Source organism: Bombus bifarius, unplaced genomic scaffold (assembly GCF_011952205.1).
Source record: "Bombus bifarius isolate JDL3187 unplaced genomic scaffold, Bbif_JDL3187 scf7180000008208, whole genome shotgun sequence".
Classification (NCBI taxonomy): domain Eukaryota; kingdom Metazoa; phylum Arthropoda; class Insecta; order Hymenoptera; family Apidae; genus Bombus; species Bombus bifarius.
The window spans coordinates 1,574,933-1,596,938 of record NW_022884511.1 but is presented as its reverse complement, the minus strand read 5'-3'; the positions used below and the strand labels follow the sequence as shown (position 1 = coordinate 1,596,938).

The 22,006-nt window shown below is 34.9% G+C and overlaps 1 protein-coding gene across 1 annotated transcript in view; it reads left to right on the top strand.

The window, feature by feature from the left end:
* The first annotated feature begins 3,920 nt into the window (after positions 1–3,920).
* Positions 3,921–22,006, top strand: part of LOC117210659 (cysteine-rich secretory protein 2-like) — an 87,858-nt gene continuing 69,772 nt past the window's right edge. Inside the window, exon 1 of the mRNA XM_033453875.1 lies at positions 3,921–4,793. The gene's annotated coding sequence lies outside the window, so the exon portion shown is untranslated. The remainder of the gene's footprint in view (positions 4,794–22,006) is intronic.

The window sequence follows — 22,006 nt, the reverse complement described above, 5'->3', positions numbered from 1 at the left end:
CGTGACAGGCAAACAGGGGGTGAAGCGCGTTTACCCTGTAATGAACGTCTGGAATTCTACTCTTTTTTTCTCTTTTTTTCTCCTTTTTTTCTCGTGCTAATTAGGTTGCTGTTTCGTTCTGCTTAAGACCGGGCGTCCCAAGATCTGCTTATTGGGCCCCTCAAATCCCGTATAAATAGCGTTCGCAATATCGTGTCGCGGCATGAAAGAAATAACTGGAACACGTTTTCATTAATACTCCCCGTAATAAAGTGGGTTTTTTGCGCATTTCAATTAGCAACATTGGAGAACAAATTGAATCTGGTTTTTACTAAAACGTAGAAGATACGAGAAGTTAGAGCATGTGATGTCTTCATCGTGTGATCTTTAAATAGATCGTGATCCAAATCAGTAGCAAACGATGACAGCATTGAAACGCAGCAATCGAAACAATCTTCCTCTCACGAAACACATAGATGAAAAGATGCGCTCGGTGACACTGATCGTTTGAATATCGAACATGTACACAGCTGCTAGTGGGCATATCGAGTTCATAACGATGACGTATGTGTGTCAAACAGAGTTCGTTTTGCTGGAGCTGTCATTTTCGAAAGTTTTGCTATATATAACGAACGAGGTTTCCATGACGCGCGGAACGAAGGAAATTTTAGTATCTTGATGGATGGTACATGAATAATATCTTGTTGCATAGGATCGAACTTTGAATGTGATCTGGTTCCGCATTAGAATCTCCTTTATACGCTCTTTGTTCTATATAGAATATGATTGACGTTCCATTGTTCAATTTTTGAAGAATCCGGTTTGCAACCAACCTGCCGGGAAGTCGATGATTTATTTACCTTAGGGTGGGCTTTTAATTGAGAAGGATTTCATTTTTAACATTGCAACGATTAATCGTCGGAAAATTCTGTTGTTCGTGGTTGATCTTGATTTATTAGCAACGCACTGCCGTTAGTGACCCGGAAATCTATGCTGGATTAGGAAAGATGCTTTTCGATTTTTCGTATAAACGAAATAAACGCGGAAAAAAGAAAAATTATTAAGAATTCGATACAATTGTTATCTTATTATCTTTTTGATTTAATGGTTCTGGTTTCTGTGAATTCAAATTTTGATAAATGAATAATCATCCTTTTTAAGAGTTTCTCCGATCGAAAATAAATTTTTAAAAATTTGACGCGATTGCTATTTTTCAAAAAGGATTGAATAGCTTGCCTATTATCTCTATCCTTCATCTAGTAAATGATGCGTTTAAAATGTAAATCATAGATAGCTATTATTCTCTTGCTAGTAGATCCGATGTTTATTAATACGTTACTCAAAATGATTAGAGATACGCTTATAACCGATCGTGCAAAGGTGATGAGGTAGAAGAGATGAAAGTGGAATGTTGATTATCCGGGGAATCAATTGTCTAGAAACTATCAATTAGAAGTTTCCTCTGTACACGGAGTAAATTGTCTCTTTGATTAGACTATTAATCTCTTCTCGCTTGTATTTCAAATATATATATTTATTTCAGACACAAAGTTTTTAAATTTCCTAATCAAAATCCAACGACTGTATTATATTAAATGTATCTTCGCTACAGAAATGTTTGGTTCCGCTATATCGATTCGTTCGAATATCGGCTGTAGGAAACGTAGACCGACGTGCACAGTGATGTAACACGTCGAAATGCGTACAGTTTGATTTTCCGTGTCTTGAAATTCAAACGATAACTTTGCCCGACTCTGAAGCGGAAAATATAATATTCATCTAAACGTGTTAGCCGAACATGTAGCTCAAGTAACTTCAAAACAGCGAATAACCTAACGAATAATAAACTCGCTCGCTCACTCTCTCTCTCTCTCTCTCTTTCTCTCTCTCACTCTCGGTTGAATAAATATCTCAAATTCCTTAATTGCTTCACCAACTAGCAGCTTCATAACTTGGCTCGGTTTCAAGCAGGGAGCAAATTAACAAGATTTGGTATTTCGGTGTTCGTGTTTTTCAATAGGAAAAACTATTTTGATCATATTCCTCATTTCATTTTCTCGAGAACTAACTTCTCGTTAATCAGGTTAATACCTTCTTTATTTGTGGAAAATTACGTCTCTGGGAAAGTACTATATATAGCCTTCATACACCGTGGTACAATTCTCATAATGCTATAAAAGGGGTCGTTCTATTTCATTCGCATGGACATTCTTGGCAAGTGTGTACAAAAGGTAATTCAGAAGTTTTTCACGTGGTTAGATGGCAAAAGTTTAAAGCAACGCAGTTAAATGTTTGTGCTCTTTTTCAATTTATTCCAATATAATTCACTGTCGCCTCATGGATACATCGTGATACGTTCATTTGCAAGAGACCTTATTTCGCCTTCTTCCTTCTTTTTCTTCTTTTCGTACGGGGCGGTCTGATAAAGTGGCTGCATATTCGTTCCTGTGTTTCCTGCACGAACATTATTTTTCAATGTTTTATGTTATCTTGTACGCGTGTTCCTACATCGTTCGAGTAATTTGATTTTCGAGGAAAACGCCAATATCTTCGATCCTACCAGATGTTGTGTACGAGAATCGTGCATGCATTTGTTTTAAACCAAAGATCGAGCTCCTCCTAGTAACTGCGATTGAATTTCTCAGGGCTGATTGTAGAAACAGAGGTTCACTTGGACGTTTTGTATACTCTCTATATTGAGTTTATGGCCAGTATAGTTATTCGAAGAGGGTATGTTTCTTTTATTCGAGTATCAATCCTTTTGTGCATCGGTTTTTCTACCTACGATATTTATAAAGACGTAGAAAATTGTCAATATTGTGTAAATAAGGCCTGCGCTATATATTTTCTTGTTTCCCTTCAAAAGGAAATTTTAACTTTTTCTTTCTCATTGAGATTGTTTGAAATTTGTCTATAATATGTTAATAATTATATGTTATAATTTTCTTATTTTAGCGTACAGAAAGGTATTTTTTGTGATTGTTATTTAGAGTTTCCAATTCTTATATGACATTTTTTAAAGTTGGTGTTTCTTTAAAAACAACACACATCGAAATGAGAATACGTTCAATACACATGACTCGTAAAACTACGAAACCATAACTTCTAGTGTACGCTTTTATATCTTAGTTACGTTTCAAAAAACATGTCCTATCAAAAATCACGCGCACTTGAGACGATCGGTATATCATATCACGAAACTGTAGAGCATCTCCGCCTATTCTCGAGCGTGCCATTTCCCCCCACAAAAAGCTCCAGAGGGAAAGTTGGTTCCTTACGTCGAGCCCGCATATATCCGTTCCCTTTCCATAACGGTGGCTACAGAACCAGTATGTGTCGTCTTGGCGCGCTTGCAAAGGGTTGGCGAACGAGTTACTTGCCCCCGAGGTTCGCGAGAGGCGGCGAGCTTGCGCCAGTTCGGCTCGCGCCGCACAGAGAGACGTGCGCCGCGCCACCGAACGCTCCGCTCCGCTTCGAGGTAATTCGCAGAGGCGCGCAACCGGCCCTCGCCAGTTTCGTTCATCCGCTCGGACCAGAGTCACCTCTCTGCGTCAGCATGACCGATAACTTGTATCGTACGTGCCATCGCACCGCTTGAGGATCGATCTTTTCGCCCAGCATAAGATTTCGATTCAGAAGATCGATCGTTCATTGCGAAAAGATTCGTCGATCTCGTCCAATTTGACGAAGTTTCGTGAATCTTATCTTGGTGGAATTCCATCGATCGAATTGATCTCAGTGGAGTTTCTTCGATCGCGAGTGTCTTCGAGTGAACACTGAGAATTAGTGGGAACATAATTTGTGACGAATAATTAGAACGACAAGTGCTTATCGTTTTAACGAAAGTTTTCCAGTGGATTACAAGGATAATGGTTGTATGTTAGAGATAATCTTGATTTGAGATCGTCGCGTTTTGTCCTTGATTAAGATAAAAGTCAAGGGATAAGGGCGTTATCGATTACTGAATCGAAAAAAGGATTGTACTATAAAGGTTTTTACTAGAATTAATGTGAAAGAGCTATCGTAGAACATCACCGAATTTGGAGGATAGTATTCCGAAGGTTTTTCGTAAAATCCAAGTAACTCTAACTAAAATTGTAAGATCTCAGAGTACAGATTTGAGAGATTCAGGCTTGAAGCGGACGGTGAGGTTTAGCGCGAACGATTGGTCGCGGATACAGTGCGATCGTACAACCTGCTTGTAATTCTTTCGTGTCTTGCTACTATGATAAATGTTTGAGCCATACGTCGTTAGAATAATACCAATTATGTGACCCGAAGAAAGCGCAAATCCCACCTCTGTTTATGATCAACACGTGGACAGATCGTTCATCCTGTTTGTAACATAAAATAACTGGAGGAACTGTCGTTGTTGGTAAACGATCACCAATTTTAAGAAATTTCGACCGATCGAAATTCTAAGAAACGCACGATTAGTTGTGCGGATATTTTGTGTTGACATTTTTTCTATTCGAGTGAGATGAAGTTACAAGGACGAATGTTTGGTATATCGTAACTGGATCGTGGCTACTGCGGAAATTTTGGCGGAACTGGTCGATACGAAAACTCATCGAGGAGAAGAGATCTGTACCCTCCTGTTCGTCGACGGATTCATGTTGGTCGAGTGCGATCGGCGAAGTGCTAATGGAAAACATTCTCTGGCCGATCGTGATGAGATTGGAAGGGTTAATGGGCCGCTGAACGACGGTAATCGGTTTGGAATCGCGAATTCTTGCTGATTAATCACTGACACCGCACCGTGACCAATTGTGGTTCTTTAGCTTTCGGTTTTAAGCTTCCTCCAAGTCGACTTGGTGAGTAATCATTTTTTGTTAGTATGGTCAAAAAGAGAAATTCAGACGAATCGTGGTGTGACAAGCGAACATTTAAATCGCCTGATCTTCTCAAACGATATTTAAATCACATTATATTCCTTGGATTTCTGAATGAATATCTGTATCAGATTAAAATTTGGTACGGATATAATTAACTCAACGATAAGGAAACCGTATCAGAAAAAGATATAATTATCAGATACACAGCTAGATGAAATCTGATAAAACACTATGTTCATTATTTACAATAATTACTTCAATAGACTTAGGTTTATGTATACAAATGTATGAAAGCGAAATTCGAGCATTACAAATCGCCAATTAATTCTCATGAAAATTCCTCAATATTATTTGAATTAGGTTATAATATTCGTACATTGAAACATATTCGTTATCAATATCAAATTAAATGGGTATTATTTTCTTCGAATAATATATAATCCGAGTAAAATTAACTAAATTTATCTCTTTATAAATTTAGCTATGCGTCTTTGCATATTTTTCTCTTCCTTTTTTCCATATTTAAACTTCAAAAATTTTCTGTTCTTATCTTCTATTTCTATAGTTTCTATTAATTAACTTTTATTAACTGAAGAAATGCAGAAAAAACATTTCATCTCTTGCACACTATCATCAAGTACAGTTCAGAGATACGAACAGGAATATCCGTTCATACGAAGCAGGATTATTTACACGAACACGAACGACTCGTAAGTTGCAATCTATTAAAAAATTGGCTAAAAATATGTGTTGTTGTAAATATTCTCATTTGAATTAATACGTGCCATTTAAAGTTTTTCATCTGTTATTACTCTATCGAGTGCTTTTTCCCTGGATACAGATCCGTTCCCATTGAAGTTTGTACTTTACGGAAAACGTCGCTTCGTGTTTTGTTCACTGTCAGTGATTGATAAAATAACTGGACATACACGTATTTTGACTTGAATGCATATATGCTACCGATATTTATCAAATGCTGTAAATATTTGCCTGGAAAACTAACCGAATAAAATTCTCGTTCGTCTCCTGTACCCCCTCCCGCAATAGAGGGTTTTTATTTAGCATGAGACGCTCTATTGCTTCATGATCAGATTAAACGTATAGAATTTCTTATATCTTGGACGACTGAACAAGTCAATATCAAAAAATATAAAAAATTCGTAGAAAATATAATAAATAATAAAAATACAGTAAATAAATCGTGAATGTTTGTAGAAAATATTATTTTTATAAATGTAACTAAAGAAAGTCGAGAAAACTTGATTAATTGTTATCCTCATATAAGCGTCTCGAATTTTTATTTTCATGATCGTAATTGGCTTAATTAATCTGGGGACGTGTTAGGTATAACGAGATACGAGGGAATTTCGTTGTTACAACGAAAGCAGTTTTTATTCCTCGCATGATGAGAAAGAAAAAGATGTCACAGCAATTCTTACAGTTAGTTGAGCTTTCAAGGATGAGAGTGGAGTAGGTCGAAAAAGTTAGGAAATTGAGTTACCTTCATATTCCGTCTTCTTATCATCAAATCTAATGACGCACGTTAAATTTTTAGTGGTGACTGGGTATTTGAGCACCTGAAAAACTTTATTAATCAGGCTACTATAAAATCGAAGTACTGTCATTAAATTTTATAGACAATAACAACGCTCAACAGGCTTTATGGTGGTTGTAAAATAAATGTATATTTAAAAACACGTTAAAAAATATACTTTTCTTAAAGGTATTATTTTAAATTATCTAATAAAAATGACGTACAAAAATCTTTACGTTTATCGTGATAAATAAATTTAATTATTACTATTTTCTATCAATATGTATTGTATCTGTTTCATTTAAAAGTTGTTAAAATACTTATGTTTTGTAATTTTAAATTATAAGTGGATATTTTAATTTTTAACTGTAACATTGCTTTCGACAGTACATATTTCTCCTATATATAATTTTTGAATAAAATACGAAAAATTTCAACTTATCGTGGAACGATATTTCATTTTAAGGAACTATCGCAACTTCTACTACTAATTATTATTCATAAAACGTTGGACTTACCAATCTTAAATCCATTATCACGCAATCAGCAACATTTCATTTTAAAGTAAAATCTGTCTCTTCCAATGAACAGGACTTTTTCGATTTACTTATACCGAATCAATTATACTATAATTTCAACGATAAATTAATAGGAGAAAAATATACGATTAATATTATTTTTATCTCGTAACATTGTTAATTACTTCTTGTGACCGCATTATTTTAAAATCTATACTGTTTCATTTATTTAATCAAACCTCAGATTCAAATAAGTCGATTCAATCGATGGAAGTTCATTTAACCTAGTATTAACTAAAATTTCATTGAAACAAATGGAAGTCGGATAAATGCAGTTCTACTGTGTTATCAAAAACAAGCAAGTGCCTCAATACTATTGAACGGTAGTGTAATTTGTTCGAAATACGGTTGCATTGAATGTTCCATGGAAATATTCTATACCACCATTCGCCAGTCTCGTAAGCTATCCTCGATTCGGGTCAAATGTAAAAACCTCCTATTGCGATTCAGCAGTTAACTGCGAGTCTATGACCCCCGCATCTGGTGTTCGAATCGAACGACCAGCCTCCCTACAACTTTGCATCTGCATTTTATATTTATGTGCAAGATAAGTCTGCTCTGTGTTCGGTTTATCGCGTGTTGGATTCACCTGTATCGATTGTTACGCGATACTTTGTATTAGTATCCTGTCTTCCCCTCTCTTTATACAAACATCTTTGGTGTTGTTGTTTGAAAAGTGGAACGTTTATTTAGTTTTCCCTTTAATTTATCTTTATCTATCTAGGATTAATTTAAAGTCCAAAAAGTTTTTGTTGATTCTTCGAGCTTACAGACAACACAAATTTCTGTATCGTTTTCCAGTGTTTGGGTAAAATCGGTGCTTGTCAAGCCATATTCGCTCAAATATTCGAAAATGAAAAGTACAGACGAGATTGGGTCACATGATTCGCAAAACGAATTATCGGCGGCTTTTGAGCGGTGATGCGTTATTTCGATCGGTGATATTCGGTCTGCCGGACGACGGTTCGTTTTGTTCGAGTGCCATCGAGCGTTTCATTTACGATATAATGCGGTATTTGCCGGAATATCGTTCGTTTTAAACGCTTCCAGGATTTTGTCCTTTGTTCCGGCTTGAGTGAATTCGGATAATTCGAACTTTTGAAGCAGAATTGGGGAGTTTGATTCTGCTAAAGTCACGCGAAATCTTTTCTTTTTTTCTTCCTTTTTGTCTTTTAGAGAAAGACTATTCGGCGATACAAATGGAGTAAGGTTAGAAACGCGAGATTGTTCATTACGCAGAATAAATCTTTTCTGTTAATTATCTTTTTATACACTCCAACGATCTTTTTTTGGATCGTGAAGACTAAATGATAATTTTTGTAGTTATACTGGCATTGAAGGTGTAATTGAGCGTGGTAATAAACAAATTTCAGATAAATTGAAAATAAATAATCAGGATTTGTGAGATGATAAACAATATTATAAAAAATATCGTTGCTATTATTCTAATCTTTTGCAACAGTTCACACAATTCCCGTGTTTCAACGATTTCTATACACTCTCTGTATTCGCCTGTTTCCTTCGATAAACACGTTAATAAGACGCAACCGAGAATCATAATCTAATTTTCCAGACGAACGGATTGTCTTGTTTCAAAAAGCGACAAAGGCGGCAGCGCGAATGCGAAAGTTTTCCTCGTGATAATTTATTTTGCAAGTTGCTCTCGCTAAAAGTCTAATAGCAACCGGGAAAAGTAGCTTAACGATATTTTTAAACGACGAGCAACCAGGTCGAGGTTCTCTCTTCTGGCGTGTAGGAAATCGTTTTAACAGTTTTCTGCCTGTTTGTTGTAGCACGCACATTTTTCACTGTCCTCGGGAAAACCGATTAGATGAGCGCGAGTGGGAGTTGTGACATTGTATCATGATTAAATAAAAGAAAGAAATTGGAAAGTCTTTAATTTTTAAAATTTGATTTTTCCGATCTAGAATTTCTATTATATTTAAAAATAGCAAAAAATTAATAAAAATACTTAAATATCAAAATACATGAATTTATCATACATTTTTATATTTTTTGCGTGTCATAGGGAATAATTTTACTATATTAAACATTTAGCGTCATTTCTTTTCCCGACGATAAATTTCGCCATTTTTTATTTTATACATGAAACAATTAAAAACCTTCCTATGTATTTTACTCGTATCTATTATTTTTTTTTAAATAAATAAAAGGGATTTGAAATATTCCATTCTGTTTGCAAAAGTTTTGATCTGAGTAAATTGTATTTCGTATAGCATATTTTGGACGGAAAAAAGCTATATTTGTTCCTAACAAAAGCATGTTGGTATTGCGTTAACGGTAACGATTTATTATCGTTAAAATAACACGCAAATGAAATAACAGGGCAAAAGGATTTTAATTGTATAATAATGGATTCGGGTCAGGGGAGGGGATATAAAACATTGAAAAAAATCGAATTTTCGTTTAGATAAATCGTATGCGCGTATTTCGACTGTGTGTTACCCAATGATGTCTCTTTTATGAGAATTTCAAGCTGCCAAAAAAATCCGATTAAACACTGGATTTGCTTTTTGCCAGTGATTTAAATGGATTTATAAAAGAAGAGACAAATAGTAAAATAATTCCATCAACTGCTAAGAAAACAATAATGAAACAAAACAGAATATTCGCTAGCATAATAGAAATCGAATAATCTTCTATTAATTCAGTATAAATATTAGCATTATCTTCATGTTCGTTTCGCACATTAAATTTGTAAAAATTTGTTCATTGCTAAACGGTTGAGTGATTAATAACTTTATATTTGAAACTGGCTTTCTGAAAAATTTACTTTTTTAATTGTGTAACTTTCCCAGCAAATCAACGATATTCGTTGTAACTGATGCACGCGTTTTTCGATTGCGTAAATCGCAAAAATTCGGGGAATTATCGAAATTCATAACAGTGTGCCACTCGCAAATTTCATTCGCGGCGTTCTGGATAGAGAGCTTTCATGCTGTTAATGCCATTATGCAATCATTTCGCGTTACTGCAAGCAAGCGCACGCGAAAAAAAAGAAGATAAATAGAAAAAGAAGAGAAAAAATAAAATGGGACGGGCAGGAATGGATAAAAACAGACGGCCGTTTTATTCAGCCGCGTTAAAGCTTGAAATGAACTCTAATCGCTCAGTGTTGCGCGTGCGAATACCCGAATCAACCCTTGCAAATCGGATCATGTTTGGACAGCTCGTTAAATATTTCACCGGGCGCAAATGTAGCTACAACTTTGCTTTTGTCGTTGCCAATGCGAAATTCTTCGTTAACGCTTCCATCGATACATTATTTAATTTATCTCGTTCAACGGGGAGGAGCAGGATGCAAACAACTGGTTAACGATGAAAATTGATGCTCGTTCGTGGAACAGTTTAACGAAATATATGTGCGTACGGGTCGTATGGGGGACGTTAACGGTGATTTATATCGTTTCAACGTTTCTTGCTTCCTCGATATTTGATTCTAGCAACGCGACTGGTATAAATGTGGTTCGGATACTTGAAAGGCATTGTAGAGGACCGAAGACAAGTTAGGAGGCATTTAATTTTACAGATTTGAGTTCTTGTGTTAGATAGCAGATGATAACGATTATTATTAACATTCTAATTGTAGAATATATTTTATAATCTTTAGACGATAGGGTGTGATTATTATTTCTAACGATAATCACGTATATTTTCTTCACAACTTTCTTGATCTTCTTGCTAAATTGCGAAATTAATTTACGGTTAGTTAGGTACATTAATATAGTATATACTTAATACTTCTTTCACATGCACCACGAAAAAAAGGTTACGCATAAAGTTTAATTTTGGGCATCGTTAAATTTTTCCAGTTAAAAGAATTCCACTTAACGAATATATTTCCATTTATTCGCTGACTCCGTAACTTCTTATTGACTTCGCACTCGGGTTCCTTAATTATCGCGAAAGTTCCTATACTCTGCAACGCTGTATAAGCAATTCCAGAGTTGGATTCAAGTAGTATTCTGCACGCATGTAGATGTATTATTTTATGAGGTATTAATACATCAAATTGCGTAGAATGTTTCTGTTTTGAAAGAAAATGTAGCATATATATTAATAATTTCAAGACTTTTCAAGTTCACTGCCAGCATGTTGATAAAGGTTATAAATCATAGAATGGAACCGATTAAATTTCCAATTGTAACAATGTCAATCGTTAAACAGCAACGTATCCTCATAATACACGCAATTAGCGGAACAACAATAACTAACGAGAGTATGCATTAATCGAAGGCCGATTTTGTCATGTCGCTGATCCGAGAGATAACAACAGTACAGATTAAACGCATAAGTAATTCGTGCACTCGAATCAATTTCAGTGAAAATATTTCTTCGAAAATGTAATGAATAATTTACAATTCCGATATTTATACCAGAATAATTATTCTTGCTATTATAACGACTTATTATTAATGACACTTATTTTCTCTTATTTTCTCTTATTTAAATCGTACAATTCGCTAACGTACTCTACACGAAAAATAGAGCCGAGGAACGGTGAGCTCATTACGGTCCACAGTTTCTCGTTAGTTATCACTGAGTCGTCCCCAGTTATTCGCTTGGCTCGCGGGAAAAATGATTTCAGCTCGAAAATTCATTTCACCGCGTTCTTTCGACGAATAATCGCGCTGGGAACGGTACGCGCTGTTTCCACTAGCTCTCTCATTTGCCAGGTGATCAAGCGTAAAGTGATTCGTCGGTATTTTCATCGATTAAATAATTTATCGCTTCGTTTCAACGTTGCATTTGGTGTGAATATCTCCGATATTTGAAATATTTCTCCCATGGAATATAATTTCGTCGACTCTATTAAAAACATGACTACGTGTCATTTTTATCAGGTTGGACTTGGAGTATATCGTACTTTCCATATTTTGTAGCAATATTTCAATATTTCCGCGAATATATATATATTTGAAACATTGATTTTATTTTTGGAAGGAGAAAACTTGCAGTTTATTGCACTTTGAAAATTAATTTCCAAGAATCGATGAAGTTAATTATTTTAATCTATAAATTCCTGGCTCATAGAAACAACAAAACGTGGCAAAAAATATCGAAAGAACAATAGTTTTCGACAGAAAGATGTTCAGAGGAATCGACAGACTGAGAAATAAGTAGGTGGACCATGTTTATCTTTCTGTTGTAAATTTAGACCATGTTTCTTTTCTTTCCATGCTGTCTTCGAATCAAGTTTACAAAAGAGGTTACGGTCAGGAAGAATGTTTTTCGAACAGGAACTGGTTCAAGAGAAGAACATTAAGCTGAAGTAAAGGACATTGGAGTAGCCAAGGTATTTTAACAAAAGCTCGATTTAAACATCGAAGTAGTTGTTGGAGTGCTGAAAAACTCGATTCCTTTCCAAGACTGACAATGATTATCGAAAGAGTACAAATTACACAAAACAAGAACGAGTTGCTTCTCTCCAATTTTTATATCTCTTTTGGAACGAAATCTTCCCTTGAAATAAACAATTTTTTAAATTATCTTCTTACGCGTTTACTTTGACCAACAAATTGATTGTTCAATTAGGTAAAGTACGTCATTCAACTTTGATGCTTAGCCTGTTTTCCAGAATAGCAGGCGCGATCCTTTAATTGTTTTCGGTGGTGTATTATCGGCTTAAGGCTTGTCCGCTCGCTTGTCCGGATAATCGGCATTCTCTGTATTTCCGTCTACTCTCAAGCATCCTGTTGTTGGTAAAGCGTCTCCGAAAATTTACGCCAAAAATCCACTTGTAGAGTTCTCTGCTTTGATTTTGTGGTAAAATAAACACTTGCATAATTAAATTCTTGAAATAAATGTTCTTTATCACTAATTACCCGAAGTAAATCGAGAAAAAAAGAACAGAAAATTTCTTGTAATTTTTAAGGAATAAATCATTTGACATTTCACGCGTTCAATATTTTCTATATTGAATGAACAATTAGATTTTCAATATTTTATAGTCGAGAAAAGTTTCTGTATAGTGTTTGAAATTCATTTTATCTCGACCGTTCTTTACCGGCATTAGACTTTGTCATTAAAAGCGTTTTAACTCCCTACAGGAGTATAAATTACGTATTCCTCAGATAATTATTCAAACGATAATGAATTCTAATTTTACTGCAGTTGTATAATTATTCCTCTAGTCAATATCTTTATCCTCGAGAGCGATTCTGTAGCAGAAATATAATGTCCAGCGAAATACGTTCAAAATCTATTAAAACGTATATTTAAATTTTCGTATGCGTGATTTTGAAATAGACTTTTAGGTAGAAAAGATGCCCTTTCACCACTTTCCCGCCAAATTTCATTCTCAAACACAGTGGAACACGCTGGAATGAACATAGCTGGTTCTAGAACTTTGTTTGATTTAACATACATTAATATCTATATGTAATAGGTATTTAAAGGTAATCATCAGTTCTAGGCCAGCAGTCTAAAACAAAGTTACTATCCAATATGATTTGAACAGGAACAATACGAGTAATATAAGCGTAAAAACAATATAAGATTAATTTATTTCATTTTTCAGAAAATGTTTATGATATTGTCTTTGGTTAACTTTGAGCTTTAAGTTGACATGTGATAAATAGTATATAACGGTAAACTCAGCTGTTAGATTCTGATTTTCTAAAATTGACCATTTCGCAAGTAGCAACCTAATAGAATCGTTCGTTCTAGTACGTACAGCTCACTGCGTTATTTTCGCATAATTTCTGTCTAAAGTATTCGGACATATAGATATCAGAAAGCAAAAAAAATTCCGACTTAAAACAAATTGTTGTTTAAATATTATAAGAAATATAGGGAAAAAGTGAATTTTCGTGTCTCAAAAATATTCGGACACTTCAAATATTGACGTTAAGAAAGCTAAAATGGTAATTCTTTTATAAAAGTTTAATATTTTTTCCGATATCCTTTTTGCTCTACAACATGTTTTAAGCAGTTTAGCATGTTGAAAATTATTTTTGTTAGTAATGTATAATGCTGTATTTTATTTCTACATTAGACGAATTTGTCATATTTCTTGACTGTTTATTGTTGTTTTTTGCTAATTCTACAGTCTAGTTCATTCCACAGAGATGGGCGTACTTCTGTAAAAAATCCGTTATCTTAATTTGATAGCTTAAATTTGTAACCTATTTGAGTATTGTTGCTAATTTTAAATTTATTTTTCTTCGATTTTTGTGTCAATAAACTATCAGACAATAAATCAGCATATTTTTTTTCTTGGTTACTTACGTGCAATATTGTAAAAATCTGTAATATAAATTACTGCAATGTAGCCTATAAATATGAGGAGTGCCGGACATAACATTAAACCTTTATAATAAATTGCCAGTTTAGTTTTTTTGACGTTAACTCATAAAGTTCCCGAATATTTTTGAAACATGAAAATTCAACTATTTTCAATATTTTTTGAACATTTAAACAACGGTTTATTTTAAGTCAGATGATTTTTACATTCAGGCGTCTGTATACTATACTTCAATATATTGCAAAACATTTTTGTTGTTTTATCTGCATTTATTTCAGATATCGAACATAGAAGTTAAAATTATGCTAGTGTTCGAATATTTCCGGAACCGACTATAAATGCAATCGATCTTTCTATGACGCGATTAATTCGTTCCGCATTATATCGAAACCGTGTTAATCAAGACAATTGTGGCATTCATGTTATATGAGAGTTGTCCAAATTTATTAAATCGTGTTACATGGAAATCGTGTTATAAGAATATCGTATTGTCGCAATTTTTGCACCGTGTTACATCGAAACCGTATTACAAGAGGATTGAATGTAAGTCTGAAACAATAACTTATAATCGTCAATGAAATCTCCATTGACCCGTAAAAAGTCAAAAACCGATGCTTTTAACAGTCTGTGTATCCAGCATAAAAGGCAAGCGGAAGATCGGTGAAAAGCAGCCGAAAACAAGTTGAAATAAATCGAATAATCGACGGATCAGTCTGTGACGCGCGGATGCCAGGAAAATCGAGCTGATTCCGTCGGAATAAAAGCGTCGCGAGCCCGTTAAAACGCAAATGTTGCCGGAGTGCGGTTTCGTGTTAGGGGTTGCGAAAGGACTTTCTGCTACGCCCGTTTCCCTCCGCCTCCTGCTGCTCTTCCGTCCGGTGTTCGCACACGTTCTTATTGGCTTCCGTGGAAAACGTCGATGGCAGCAATTTTCCTGAATACACGGCAAAATTAGCCGACTTTGCGAACAGTTTGGATTTCTGGATAATCAACGTCGTTTTTTCTTATGTTGTTGACTTTTATACCGAGGTGCGTTGGTTTGCGCTGTTTATAGCTTTTCTGATAATTTTGATACGCGTGGTATCAAATAGATAGTGGAAAAGCGAGAAGTGGTTAGTAATTGCTAGGCTGCAGATTTCAATGTAAATTTACATTTCACTTCTCTATAAATGTCTAGTAATCACTAATAACAAATACACTTAGACTCAATGAATCAGAAAAAATCTGCCCCAAAGTACGACACAAATTCGTTATTTCCAAACGTATTATTTTCCTATTAAAATCAATATTACGTAGCTTGTCAATTGGCAAAGAAAATGTAATTTCCAGTAGGGTCTCGTAAATTCCCTTCAACTATTTACCACGTTTCATGTTTGTACTCGGATCTTCATTGGCTCTCATGAGAATCATGATGGGGTCAAAGGGTTTGCGACCCCCTTTTCAACGTTTCTTCTTCCCTTCGTCTGCGTGATCGGTGCAGCAAGTTTTCGACGAGACACATTTAGGATAGAAGACCGGATCCCTTGTTACGTGATGGCTCGTGTTTCCCGTTACGCTGGTCGCGTGTAGATTGCTGTGCATCTGTCGCGTTCCCAGTGGTACGAAAATACGAAGAGGCGAGCTTCCAATTAAAAGGAAGTAAAGATGGAAATTTCCAGTCCTGTCCCGAATTCTCTCGTTTCTCGCGTACGTGTACACGTGTGTATGTTTATACGCTTCGCACACATTTAAATGTATTTTATCTTGTTAAACAGAAAAGACTACTTAAATGATTATCCAATTTTATAATAATTTGAACGTCTGGTAACAGAAATAAAAATTCTACGTCAAAGACATTGAAAAAGATGAAGACGATATGTATCTACATAAATATTTATTGTTGCCAAAAATAAGGTTCTACCATCATCCGTATGGAATCTCACTTAAGCAGAGAAAATTGACCGGCCGCGAGACGGGAAGCTTATGGCAGCTTATAGCCACGCAATCCTTTCCCATAGGATGTTGATCTCGAGGTTTCAGGACCACTTTTCCGTTCTCCTTTCCTTCTGCCTGTTACGCGGAAACGTGTGAATTGGTTGCGCCCCGCATTTGCATGCGAGCCCATTGAATTTTATGAATATTGTTGCCGAGCGCCGCTTTACAATTCCCGTCATGCACCGTGCGGATAGTTTGGAACGTTGCTCGCTTCCAAGACGCGAATTTGCAAACGATCCTATCCCACCATTCGCCTCCTCTTTTGCGAAAGAACATTTTATTTCTGTGGATCCAGGAAATTCGTGGCTGTTCTAGAGCTATAGTAGAATACTCACCACGTAGTTTCCTTTTGTGTAGTTCTAGACGAAATTGAGTGATAGCTAAAAAAGAAAAAAAGGAAGGGGAAGAAAAGAATGATAGAACAGACGAAATCACTTAGACCTTATTGTTTAGATTCTACTTTTCAGATTGAATTTTTGGATTTTTTTTGTAATATTTCTCAAACCAGTGTCATTTCCCTTTTATTTGAAGCAAACTTGTTGGAGATTCTTATCTAATTTGTCTGAAGCTTTTTAATAAAGTTTATTCGTTTTCAAATTCGTTTCGAAGCACATAAGAAAATACTAAAATAGGAAGAATTTAAGATATATTTTTCATAAAATGATTCGTGTTAGCTGGGTCTGTCTTAAAGGGAACTCTTTCGTTTCTTTCGAAGCCTCGAAGCGATGTTATTAAAATTCATTGTGTTGCGATAAAACTACCGGCTAACATTCAAACACACGATCTCTTTGCACGAAAATAAAATTAATCAGGAGCTTTGTTTCCTCTAACCTTCGTGCTTTTTTTCGTAGATTTCTCGCGACACAAGCGGCTAATTGACGAGCGTTATGTAAATTTAAAGCGCCTTTAACGCTTAGATAATCGAATCGTGTTTACTTTCTCTTTTTTTTCTCTTTTTTGTTTTTGGGTTAATCGGTAGATAAAGTATGCATATTGTATATACGGTGAAGGAGTTTGTATATTTTCGAAAGGATCTTTGTAGCCACCTTCCGGGTAATTGTGGACTCAGTACACGCAAAAAGTTAATTAACTCTTAGAATTATTCGCCGTTCCGTTTTCGTTAAGGGAAATACCGTCAACGAGAAGCTAATAGCTGCTGAGCTCCTATATTTAACGCTTGAAGGTGTTTAGATTAGATTTTGCTAATTTTCAGTGATATCGGCTTTACATACATAACGCGCAACATTATTATCTTAATTATTATTTATAATCATAATTTAACTATAATTATATCGTACCATGATAATTAAAGGAGAAATTTCCTTAATTATTCCACCGTAAAATAAAAAACACGAGGAACATCAATTTAAGAGGTCTATACTCTACAAACGCCATGAAACTTCGCTTCATCTCCAATCCATAATCTTCAATTTACAACGAGCGTCACTGATTAGCAGGAACGTAATAATGCTGCTTGATAACGAGAAAGGAACTTTCATGTTCCTGAAATGAGAAAACGTCGCGAGTCAGAAAATTACGCCGAAAAGTCGCGAAATTTTCAACCTTATCAATAAACCGAATACTAAATGTAGTCTCATGGTATATCGCGTTCCTCACGGTAATTCGATGGAGTTTTCCCAGCGGGAGCTCGTCCTGGACAGTTATTTGACGTGGGAAAAATGACGAGAGTTCCTGCTTCATTTTTTATTTTAATTATGCGATTGATCCATCGTATATTAGAGCATTTGGCTTAAGAAGCTGATCAAAATTCAAATTTTCAAATTTCGTAAAGTGACATTAAAATCAAAAAATCATGAAAAATGTGACTGCTTATCGAGTTCTTCTTCTCCTATAATCTTCAATTTTGATCAAATTGGGTCAAGTACTTCATCGTGCAGCGTTCACCTATTCGCGCCAGCTTCGTAGTCGTGTTGTAAAAATCTAAAATCTTTATTTTTTCTTATTTCATAAAGAAGGAAAGAAATCACGTTTTCTCCTTCGTGGGTGTAATTTGTCGAACCGGTCGTTAAACATTGACCCTATTAATTCTTCAAATATTTTTTTCTCATCTGGATGCGCACAAAACCGTGAACGCGACGCCGTTTATTTCAAAGGCGACGTTATGTTTCTTCCACGGAAGAAAAGCTCGTCGCGTTATAAAGGATGAAAAGTTTCGTAGCCGTCGAGTCCATGTGTATTCGTGCGCTGACACAAAGGACGTCGGGAAGAACAGAAAAAAGAATAAATATATTACCGTGTCTGTAGCGTATACACGCATCTTTCTCAGGTTTGTTTCGTAACACGCGCTTCACGCGGTCGCGTTAAACGACAACGGTGTAATGGCGGAGGTTCGAACGTGAAATGGTAAGGACGAGGATTGTGCCACTGGAGTATTGTTATTCGAAATTGAAATGCGAGCCGTTTCGTTTGCAAAATTGGTATTAAAATCGAATTATTTACTAATTATTTTCAAATTATTTATTAATTGCGATTCAAGTGGAAACAATAATGCATTTTAAATAGCGAAATTATTTTACTGATGCTTCTGGAAAGTGGCACAGATTAACTGAAAAAGATGGTAACAAGTGCTAATATATTCATCGATCCTGAATGCAATATGCAAAACTCAATTATACTGGCTGAAATATATGCCCAATATAGGTACTATCTAGAATGTCTACTATTAGAACCACGAGCCACGAGAACAATTGCGCGTCGTAGTATGCATTCAGACATCCCGTAGCATCCATCAAGTATTCAGGAACGTTGTGTACGTCCGGTATTGTTAGATATTTAATGTATTTTCAGGAATTCTCTGAAATTGCAATCTTTGCTAAAACAATGTAATTAAATATTCTTTACAAAAAGGAAAAGCTATTATGGCACCATCGCTGAAAACAATTTGAAAATTTGAAAATTTGAGAATACTTTACGTGTTATTATACCATGAGATATATCAAATTTACTACAGTGTACAACTATTGAGCGTCAACGCTATACCTATGTGTTTCACTGGAAAGCAAATAGAACACTGTTGCACAGTGAATAAGAGTTAACACGTAAGAGTAAGGGTGTAGCAGTTTTGAAGTTGCCGCTATATTAATGGCGTGCGGATGACATCCGTATAGCCTGAAGAGATGAAGTATTATTCCAATGTCCTCCAACATATTTCTGCTGTTGGCATTAGTTCCCTTTAACGTAGTTTCTCCGTTTCTGTAGAATTTCTTCAAATATTTTTCTGTCATATTTTCTCCGAATACTTTCTCTTCTAATATTTTTCTTGTAATATTTTTATATTCACTATTTCATGTTGATCTTGAAACCGCTGATGAAGTACCATTGCGTAAAATAATGTCCAATCACGAAATATTATCTTTTTCTTCTATTATTGCAAAATTTGGAAAAAAATCTGTAGAATTTCTATCCGATTTTTTCAATGTTTTCTTGTCTTTTCATTTTACCGTTGAAACGAATGAAAAAATTCAGAGTAACGTTCGATCGGAAAAGAAATGAGAGGAATTTTTATGCTTAGCTTGGAATTTGCATCAGAAAGAGCGATCAAATTCAATTTGAATCGCGCGAGAAACTTGTTGCGGATCGGAATGGTTTTCGAGCACGTGCGTGAGCGTTTAATAATGCTTTGAGTTTTATTGTTGGGTGTTTATGGTTTAACTAAAATCGACCGCGGCGTTTTCCTCCTGTTCGCGTTGCCTCGAATTAGAACACGCGCCGTATTCTGCGACGAAACTATCCGCCTAGAATGTTTCCACCACTTCATGCCTTTTCACGTGGTTCTTATAAAATACGAGTGTATTTCAAAGGGGTTGTAACGATATCGAACTCTGCAGAGCTGCAGTTTACTATTTTCACTGTAATTTTGCGTCGTGATTCCTTATTTACTTTTCCTTGAGAATAAAAATGTTCTGTTATTATAAAAACGATATAGGATGAATTAATGACATTATTATATTGTCATTTTTTAAATATACTTGTTAATGTGTGTTGTTTTAACTGAACATGAGTAATTATTAGTGACGATGATATCGTTAATCATCGATTATTACACTGTAGATATTTGTACTACTTGGTACGCTTGCTACGTACTATTATTAGGATTAGTAGGATTTATTAATAAAGTAGAATCACATTTTAATTAGCATTTTTAGCAACGTTGATTAGTATTTTCCCAACTGAAAAGAATGCCAGTACGTAAGATTATAATATTTTAATAATATATTAATTTAATTTCTTGAGAGACTCGTGTCGAAATCTAGGTCAAGTCCCCTTGTCATTCTTCAACTTCGACGTGAAGCTTGCAATAATTAAAAGTTCAATATTTAATACCAGTTGAAAAAACGAGGAAAATTCTTCTTAAGGATTTGATTAATCCAAGAGTCCGTCGTGACACGAGATATAACTTTTGTAACTTCGTTCTGAAACAAGTAGGTGAAGAGCAGAGAGAAAAGGCGGATATAAGGAAGAATTGATTCTCGGTTTTAAGCTGAAGACGTAGTTTTCAAGCTCCTAAATCTCGTGGAACTTATCATCGGAAATACGATATTCGATACTATTTTAAAAGAGAACAGAAAAAATGTAATAGCTAGAAAAGATTACCCGAATGAGTTTTCATTTGTTATGATATGTTTAATTTATTTAGAATTTTTTATTTAGAATTGAAGTAAAATACGTACCTGAAAATAATATACGTAAGCCTTCTATACTTCAAAGAGATATTCATAACCGTGACACATAATCCTAACAGTTTTATTATGAAGGAAAAGGAAAAAGTTGCAAATTAGAGAAGATTAGCAAGTAAAGTAAAAATTTAAACCTTCATCCTCTTGATGTCATACTTGTCCCGTGAAAAAAATTGATGCTAAATATTAAAACGAAAATTCTGATAAATTAAGGAAATTTGTATCCACCATAATCTCTACAATTTTTATGATGCGAGTGAAAAAGAGGATCGCTAAAATACAGTCTTTTAACTCGTAAATAAGAAAATTATTCCTCTTCCGATATGGTATTATTTACCATATCACGCGAAATAAATTTAGGAAAATTTTTGCCATCTACAGTGCAATCTCTGCAATCTGTATTACGAAACGAAGAATGGATAGAAAAACTGGAAACATCAATGGAAACATTTATCTTTTTTGGAATATGAAAAACACAAAGAACGCTCAAAAAGAGATTTGCAACTAAATTAAAGAAGATATTCTCAACAAAATCCCAGCGAGCTTCATCACAAATATAGAGTAGCAGATTCATTTACGTTCAGTATCATACGTTAAGTATCATGTTTCTTTATGAGGTAGTTCATGACAAGTTTCGCGTTTGTATCTTGTTGAAGCAATTACTTCAAGAAAAACACTACGTCTTTACTTTTGTATATCCGTGGCCTGGAGACCGCTGTTATGAAAAGAATAGAATTTAGTGAAATCAAAAAGTCCTTATTATTGTGCCCTTGAATATGAATTTTGTTTTGGATTACAAGGTCTAGAAACAAAAGGGCTATAAGTAGATTTCTATTGCTGTTTCTTGTAGCATTCAACTAGAGCTATAAGATTAATTTTTTGGTAATGTCCTTTGCTATAAATATATGAACGTGATCCCTATCATTGCTTCTTCTATTGTATTGTAACGCTGTAAGAGTGAGGATCTGGGATCTGGATCAACATACACTATACCTGAACTTATACTTCCACTCACTCTTCTATCAATCAACCTCAACATTTCTCTATAATGTAATTTATAGTAATTTCAATCTCTTATTTCGAATATAGAGAAAGTAAATTTCCTTCGTTTCATCAACGTTGGAGGAATCGCACGACCGAAC